The sequence below is a fragment of the Tachysurus fulvidraco genome, chromosome 26, assembly GCF_022655615.1.
Source record: "Tachysurus fulvidraco isolate hzauxx_2018 chromosome 26, HZAU_PFXX_2.0, whole genome shotgun sequence".
NCBI lineage: Eukaryota > Metazoa > Chordata > Actinopteri > Siluriformes > Bagridae > Tachysurus > Tachysurus fulvidraco.
Genome location: NC_062543.1, coordinates 7,285,867 through 7,294,893, shown reverse-complemented (window position 1 = coordinate 7,294,893; position 9,027 = coordinate 7,285,867).

Here is a 9,027-nt window from a genome sequence, read left to right as displayed (position 1 = left end):
ACATGTGAAAGATTTGACAATAAAGCAAAACTTGAACTTGAACTTGAATAAGATCCAATTGATAATTAAAACAAGTCAAATTATTGACACGTTTGCTATTAAACCTCCTCCAAACATCCAAACCTCTACTTCATTGGCAAATAATGTAATATTCTACCTTAAGTTAATATTAAGGTATTATTTAAGGCAGTAAAACATTTGACGTTTGGTTAAATGGTGCCGTCCAGTGTAATCTATGCTGACATAAATTAGCCTGGCTTAACAGCACAAACGTTTAACCACATTGTAAAACAAAGTTTAACCACACAGAGGCAAAACTGTGTGATTCACTATTTTTAACTACGTTTTGGACATTTTGTTTACGGACACCTTAGTAGATTTCTTTGCACTAGTGGAAACTTGAATAAAATTGTTATTTACTTGTTATTTATTTGTTAGTTATTGCAGGGCTTTTTAACAACTATATTAAGTAACTTTTTAGTTACTTATGTTAGCCAAATAGTGTTGGGTTTTCAGTAGCTTGCTAGGTTTGTAAGCTTTTTAGCTAGATTAATTTAATTCATACATGTTTCTAGCTGCATTGTTAGCTATCTTTCTAGCTAATATCCTACTTTGTCATTATCCTGTAGAAATTGATGCCTCACAGGTTTTAGTTCATATAATTTGCAGATCATTATCATAGTTTTCTGTGAAATATTAAAAATGGTGATGCCTGAGAAACTGGATCCGAGATGATCATCTGTCTTCACTGTCTCAGGCATTGCTGCAACATTAAATAATTTCAAGAATGTATACATATTACAATATTCTGGGCGTGAATGCTTAATTTATTTTCTCTGTAACACTGAGAATAAAAAATAAATGTAACAAAGTTGGCTATTTTACATAGAGGTTTATCAATACATACAAACGGAATCCTCGGCCTTATGTCATGATGGAATTACTTTGCCATAATTATCAGCAGAATATAACAAAGCAAGCAAGCTGTCATCATTTATGTCAGCCAAAGAGCACATACCACTCCAAAGCCCTGTCTAGAAGTCTAATGTAATCGGATCATGTTGTTTCTCTTTGGTTGAGAGTATTTTTAGGCATTGGGATCTTTGTAATTACCCCTCTGTGTCTGTTTGCCTGTATTCTGGTCTATGGCTAGCATAGAGAGCGAGAGAGAATGATTAGGTACTGGAATGATAAACAAATCATATATGCTGCATATTCTGAGTGATTGGAAAGCTGACCTCAGCTTAAAGCTTTTGCTTTTAAATTTCATAGCAAAGAAAACCAAAATACGGAAAAATGTTGGCGTCGCTGCCAAAGGTTTGGCAGGACATTAAACAAAAATATGTGCTCATTTGCTATTTTGTCACTATTTTTTGTTTCAACTTCAACAGAGTCAAGTAGCTAACTACAATGTTCATAATTTAAGCTTGTGGGTTCCAGACATCGGCTAAACCATGGGTTGGTGGTTAAAGAAAAGAAATCCAGCACAATTTTCAACATGCCCTTGTTGACTTAACCTCACTTTGTGTAGGGGGGGGTGCTCTCTCTTTTATCAACAGTGGTGTTTTTTTTTTTTTACTTTCTTACTTTTTTCTTTTCTGTTCTTTTTTTTTTATTTTCACCCATTTTCTCACAATTTGAATCATTGCAAATTCCTACCCAGTACCTATAACACAACAGCAATAACCTCAAGGAAATTAATTAACAGAGTTACTTGCCTTATATTTTTGGTTATATATGTGTCAGGTGTACGTATTGCACAGCACCTTCCAGAAATGTCACCCTTCATAGACATTAACAAATATTATTGTATAAAATAGATATAACACTCTAATTAAGAGAAAGAAATGGGGAAAAAAGAGAAACTGTTTGTTCTCATGACACGGAAGTACACGATATGGTCATAAGTATGTGGACACACCCATCAGATGGGTCTGTTTGATATGGCAATGCAAGAAAAGGTCCATTAAGTGGCCTGTACAAAGCTCTGAGCAAATGATTGAATTAAATTGAACACCCGGGTTTCAAATTCTAGTGGAAAGCCTTCCCTGAAGCGTGGAGGTTATTATACCAGAACATTTGGACTAACATGTACAAGCAAGTTGTGATTGTGGGGTGTCCACAAACATTTGTCCATATATTTTAGTTAATACACTATAAATAGTATTTTTAAAATAAGCAATATTTAAAATATGTGCATAAATTGTTAGATATTATCTGGAAAAGACTCAGTGATGTCATAATGGCCGGGCCAAGTATCAAAAAGTATAGATTAAAAAGGGTGCCAATAATTATGAAAACAGTGTTTTGTATGGGAAAACCTTTTGTGTTTAATAGAAATCTCTCTTTAAATGACATGTCCCAATACACCTATGCACAACAACAACACACACTTTATGTGTTATAATTGGTATATATTATTTTAAGCTAATTGTAATGAAGGGTGGCAATAATTTTAGGAGGCACTGCACAAAGTGGTCGCTCTGATCAAGGGTCGGAAATACCACCCTTCACACCCAGAGAACAGAGACAGATTTACTCTATCAGATTCTAATCCACAGATGGTTATGGCATCATAAGGATTCAGAATCAGGATCATCCTCTAAAGGGCAGTTTGGTTACTTTATTAGCTTGAGTGAAGTTTGTTAAGTGAGCACTTGTGGGGTTGATGGATTGAACTGAGACAACTGGATTGAGTAGAACCTGCCCTGAAGGTACAGTACTGCTTGAATGATATGAACAAACACTTGGGGCATCTAAGTTTGATATCATTATTTCATTTGAAGATATATACAATTCTTTGAATATATTTCCCCCTAGTAAGCTAGATAAAAAAACTGAAAAACTAAAAATTCTTAAAGCCCTGACTTTCTTATGAGCCACTATAACACTGTTAAAAACCCTAACATTATTAAAACCTTTTATGTCAGATACTAAAACTGAGCCCATGCATTAGAAAAAAAATGACAGCAGCTTGATTAGTAGTTTGGACAGTTAACAAACTCGACATCAAGACGTGAAGTACTGCTACTGGTTAGAGCTTAAAATAAATGTCTTCCAGGTTAAGAATTATTTTGGTTTGGGTGAATAGGAAGGTGCTACTGGGTTGTGTATCTAATAAGCTGAGCTTCGCCTTAAGGCAAAATGAAGAAGGAAATGTTCTGGCTTTATTATGTCAGTGGACTAGATCTTCTCGCAAGAAATACCATACTAGTTTTACTATTACGTGAAGTATGCTGTTTCTTTTTTTTCCTCATCCATAGATCACCACATCATAGATCGAACATTTGCACTCTTTTTTATTGTATAAATATGTTAAATAAATATTAATTACTTCATAAAAACCATCCTATTACATGCAACTTATCAAATATACATATTAAAATTCAGATAATCGCATTCTGATTTGAAACACACTCCACTTAAATTGAACACACTGTATGTTTATTCTGTTACAATAGTTATGTTGTAACGACTATAATAATGAGCTCCTTATTTCTTCCACCATATAATTGTATACTTAAACGAGGGATTCATGTTTAATGAATATGAAACTTATAGCTTCTAAAAAGACTGCACAGAAAGCATTTTTTTTATCCTGTTCAAATATCACCAACAAATCCTTTTCTTTTTTTTTCTTTTCTTTTTTTTGGGGAGCTAAAATGAATCATTTAAGTGGGAGAACCTAAGCTTTAATCTTGCTTTAAGTCCCACAGATAGTCTAAATCCGGCCCTGATGAAAGCTCTAAACTTACACTGGTTTATTTCTGTCCATGCATGTTCTGTTACTTCTACACTTAATTAACAAAGGTAAAAAAAAACATCTAATCAACACAGCAGGTCTCGAAACAGTTCAAAGGAAAAGCAGCACATTTGTCATGCCTTTGCACAATATGTAACACTCCATATATTAATATATGTTTAACAGACTTGGGGTGTGAACCATATTTAATTCAGGAACATGGGATGAATGTGGGAACCTCGTGAAAGTTTCTTCATTGTAAAATTGGCTAAAATTGTCCTTTTTTCTTTTTAAATCAGACTGGTTATTTTTATTTTTATACACAGCTCTCAAGCTATATTTGAATAAAAATATAGGTGTCAGATGATACACCCTCGCTCTCTTTGCTCCCCTGTGGCCTTCTAACCCACATACAAGCCCAAGCTCAGGCTGTATATTTATATATATACACAGACTGATGTTGGCATTGGCACACTTCCACCTATGCCCTTTGTGGTGTAAATAGACAAGCAGCATGATGTCATAGTCCTCCGTGTGTCTCTACGGGCTCTCTGTTGGCAACGGGTGATGTCACGTCCCACCACAGCAGAGGGCAGATAAGGCAAGGAGTGGCTCCTTCCTCCCTATAGAGAGGGAACTCTGATAACAGCACTGTCATGACGGTACATCTGATACACATTCTGCCAAATATGGGCTATGTATATGAAAAAAAAATATTACAATTAACTAGTGTAAACACAGACATAGGTGGAATGCAGGCGAAAGCACAGGAACATGATTTATTGTCGTTTTAATGCAGGAGTTCTGCATAGAGCCAACAAAGCAATTACATAAAGAAATTATGGCAATCTCTTAGTGGTTAGCACGTTCGCCTCACACCTCCAGGGTTGGGGGTTCGATTCCCGCCTCCGCCTTGTGTGTGTGGAGTTTGCATGTTCTCCCCGTGCCTCGGGGTTTCCTCCGGGTACTCCGGTTTCCTCCCCCGGTCCAAAGACATGCATGGTAGGTTGATTGGCATCTCTGGAAAAATTGTCCGTAGTGTGTGATTGTGTGAGTGAATGAGAGTGTGTGTGTCCTGTGATGGATTGGCACTCTGTCCAGGGTGTATCCTGCCTTGATGCCCGATGATGCCTAAGATAGGCACAGGCTACCTGTGACCCGAGAAGTTTGGACAAGAGGTAGAAAATGAATGAATGAATGAATGAATGATGCCAATCTAATGAAACGTCAGAACATCAGAATACAAAAAATAAAATAGTAAAATAAGAAGTATAAAAAGAGTTTTATGGAAAAAAAAATGATTTATTAGTAATACTAATGTAGCTATTTTCACTTACATTCTTAAATGAAAATGCATAAATAAAATCTGAATTTAGATTTTAATGTTTACACGAGTGATTTTAAATAAATAGAAAATGTATTGATTGTAAGTAAGAACTTAAAGAAATGCTTTAGTGTTGTTTGAGTCTAGTATAAGAAATCATATAAATTCTACCATAAAAAAACTAATTGATGTTAGCTGACTTAAAATAGAATCCTTAAGCCAGTAGTTAAACACTTAAATTAAAACTCCACAAAAAAATCCACATGTATATGTAGGTTTTAACAAGTTCTTTATAAATTAAGTTCCACATCTGTATAATTTTCTCTAAAATTCTCTCAGAGCTGGAGAAGATTTCAGAGGGAAGACTTGGGGTTATTTGTCTAATGTCTAACGGATACAAAATGTTTAAGAAAGAGTAAAATACCTATATTTTTACTGTATTGTTGGAAAATTGGATAAAACTTTGTTGTCTCTTGTAGTTTTGTGTTTTATGGAGCCCCTTGGTCCTGTGGGAATGTTGTTTCATTTTACTGAATCCTGTACCACCTTTAAATGGTTGAAATGGCAGTAAAGGCTTCTTGATTTGACTCAGTTGTAGTTTGGAGGTTGCATTTTTCTGTATTGTGGCATCGTTTAACCAAGTGTCTGTGGAGTATAGAGATTTCTGGTCATTTTTCAGTAGACTGAAACTCAATACTTTATGCGCTACAGGTGCAGAACATGCAGCAAGTGTTCGGTTATGTCGTCGGGGAAAGTGCTTGAATGTTTCTTAAAATAAACTCGTCTGGAAGATTAGTGTTAGCATCCCTGCGGTGCGGTGGTGCAGCAGGTAGTGTTGCTACCTCACAGCTCCAGTTACTGTCTGAGTCAAATTTCACCTGTTCTCCTGTGTCCGTCTGGCTTTCCTCAGGAGTTCTCCGGTTTCCAGCTACCTCACAAAACATGCCAGAAGGTGGAGTGGCTTCGTCACATTGCCTCTAAGTGTGAATGTGTTGCACTGTGAGGGACTGGCATCCCATCAAGGGTGTATTGTATTTCTGCCTCATGGCCTCATTAGTGTTCCTTAATGAAGACAAAATTTTGTTTGTTATGTTTATAAAAGTTAATATAAATATTATATATATTATATATATATATATATATGAATCTGAAAATCTTTTTCTGTGCTTCGTTTGCTATTTACTTTATATTTTTATATTTGCACATTTTTCTTTGCTGCTGTAACACAGAAATTTCCTCACTGTGGGACTTTTTTCCCTCCATGTGTCTAATGATGGCATGTAGTGACATAATGAGTGGCCAGTGCTGTTAAACTCTCAAATCTTATTAGTCAGAAGGTGTAGACCAATCAGAATCCAACAGACATGTCCACATTAATCAACAGTTTAACTCAATTTGCTCATACACAAGCAATAATAGAGATATACTGAATATTATCACTGCTCTGATGTAGATATTCAGTATAACCACAAGATCGCCAGTGCAACATTGCAGGACAGTTTTATAAAGAAATTAATATTGAGTAAGCGACATTTCACACACAATCCTGCCAAATGTTCTCTTTACTTTTTTCCACAAGATAAAATAGATCCCAATGAAGCGAGACTCACTTTATAGGTCTATCTATCTATCTAGCTCACATTGTTTAGTATGTCTGGTAAAATTAGTGTCCCTTTACCTTTCCATGTTCAACTGATGTGAACTCATTTTCAGCCAAATTTTAAGCCAAATAGTCTGTTCATGAGGTCGCTGACGCTACTAGTAGTAGTAACTAGTAATCAAACACATTTGAGTGACACATGCAGTGAAATGTCTTAGTATGGTTCTAGGAAAAATAACCTGACCACTGGAACAATTGGAACTTGGATGTTTGACATAAACTTCTTCAAAACACTTATAATTGGGGTAGATTTTCTGTTTTGTCAAAGATTTTTGGAAGAAGTCATCAGTGTTGGTGTTTTGTACCATACAAAAGTAAAAGTACTCTTTAAGATGATCAGCTGCATTTTTATATATTATTCATTTTACAAAATAGAATAAAAAAGAGGCCTGTAAAGGAATGCAAGCAGATTATAACTGCTATAACATACGGTACGTCATAACAGAGACTAACAAAATGTAATTGTAAATGATTACAATAGAATAAAACAGAATTCTTCGACATCTTAGCAGTCGTCCGATTCATTTCAAGCTCCATTACACCATCCAGTTGTTAATTAATTCCCTATAACATCATGTACCACAGACGTATTTATTAATATACATATATATGTGTGTGTGTGTGTGTGTGTGTGTGTGTGTGTGTGTGTGTGTGTGTGCGTGCGTGCGTGCATGCGTGCGTGCGTGCGTGCATGCGTGCGTGCGTGCGTGCGTGTGTGTGTGTGTGTATATATTATGTTAAATAAACAAAATAAATGCAAGAGTATAAACCAAAACAGCAAGGCCATGGAACAACAAACATCAATAGAAGATGACAAATACAATATTTAAAAAACAAGAACATACTTTGGAAATTTGTATGTATACGCTGAGAATTTGTATTTACAACAACAGTTGTGTTCAACTCACTTTGGTTGGAGTAAAATGGAAATGTGCCTTCTTTTAATTAACCACAAAAAAATAGAGCAAGGTTTCTTAACCCGACATCCAGAAAATGAAAAACAGTTTCTCTTCTGTGTGTTTAAATGTTAACCAATTTGCTTGTATTTCTAAGAAAAGAAACTTTCTATTGCAACACATTTACCTTCAATTACAGTCTCTGATCTGTTGATTTCACCACGTTTGCATGCTGAACTTGAAAACTTTAAAAATCCAACTAGTAATTCTGACTTTGTGGTGGCGTTCATGTGTGTTCAACTCATAAACACCATATCAGGCCGATTGGGAGAAGTGAGAAAGAGACGTGTAGGGGCTGATTGATTATGTAGTTCACGTACAAACTATCAACAGAATCCATCAAGCACATTGTAACCATTAATTAAAGTACAGTGACAGCACATTGTGTATAAACCTGCACAACAGACTGCATGCAAATGCATAAGCTGTAGTATGGAATCATATGAAATGCACAATATATTTTAAAGCATACGGCATATGTATGAGTATGTCTTTTAGGAGTGTAGTTGCATATGTTCCCTCCATGTTCATGCTTACGTGTGTGTGTGTGTGTGTTTGTGTCTGTGTGTGTGTGTGTGTGTGTGTGTGTGTGTGTGTGTGTGTGTGTGTGTGTGTGTGTGTGTGTGTGTGTGTGTGTGTGTGTGTGTGTGTGTGTGTGTGTGCTTGGGCATCAATGTGTAGTGCACACTATTCCTACATAAAACATTCACTATGTCCTCTCTTCTCTATATTGGCTCGGCTCGCTCCTTTTCATTGATCGATGCTCTGAATTTATTAGCCATTGTGACAGTTTCCTGCCCGGTCCAAAAGGGAAACGCACAACCATCCAGATAAAGTCCTCAGACAGCGCAGAGGCATACAATGCCCATTGTGTCCTGATTACAGGTCAAATTTTTAGTCAAGTGGAATGTTGTTTGGGAATCTTTTACATGCGTACTCATGAATGCGTTCGCAGTCAAAAGCCGCATAGTTATCCCATTACTCATAAACACTCAAAGTCCCTGGGTGATAACATACGGAAAATTATGGGCCCGTGGTCAGAATAACAGGCGAAGGAGAAGAAACGGGATGGAAAGGAGACGTGGAAGTGCATTCCAGAGAAACGCAAACAAACAAGTGAATTTGGGTGGGTGACCTTGACCTTTTGGCGTAACGGACGGTGAGTGCCATGTTTTGAGGAAACTTGAAGACTAGAACAATGGACTAATGGATTACATAAAGAAGAAAACATTCTGTGTTGTTTAAGCGAACAAAACAGCAAAGGAACGTGTTTCCTGAGTACGTCAAAAGACAACAATCCGTGTGTCACTTGATATTGGTTTGGACTGAGACGTTAATCCTAAAC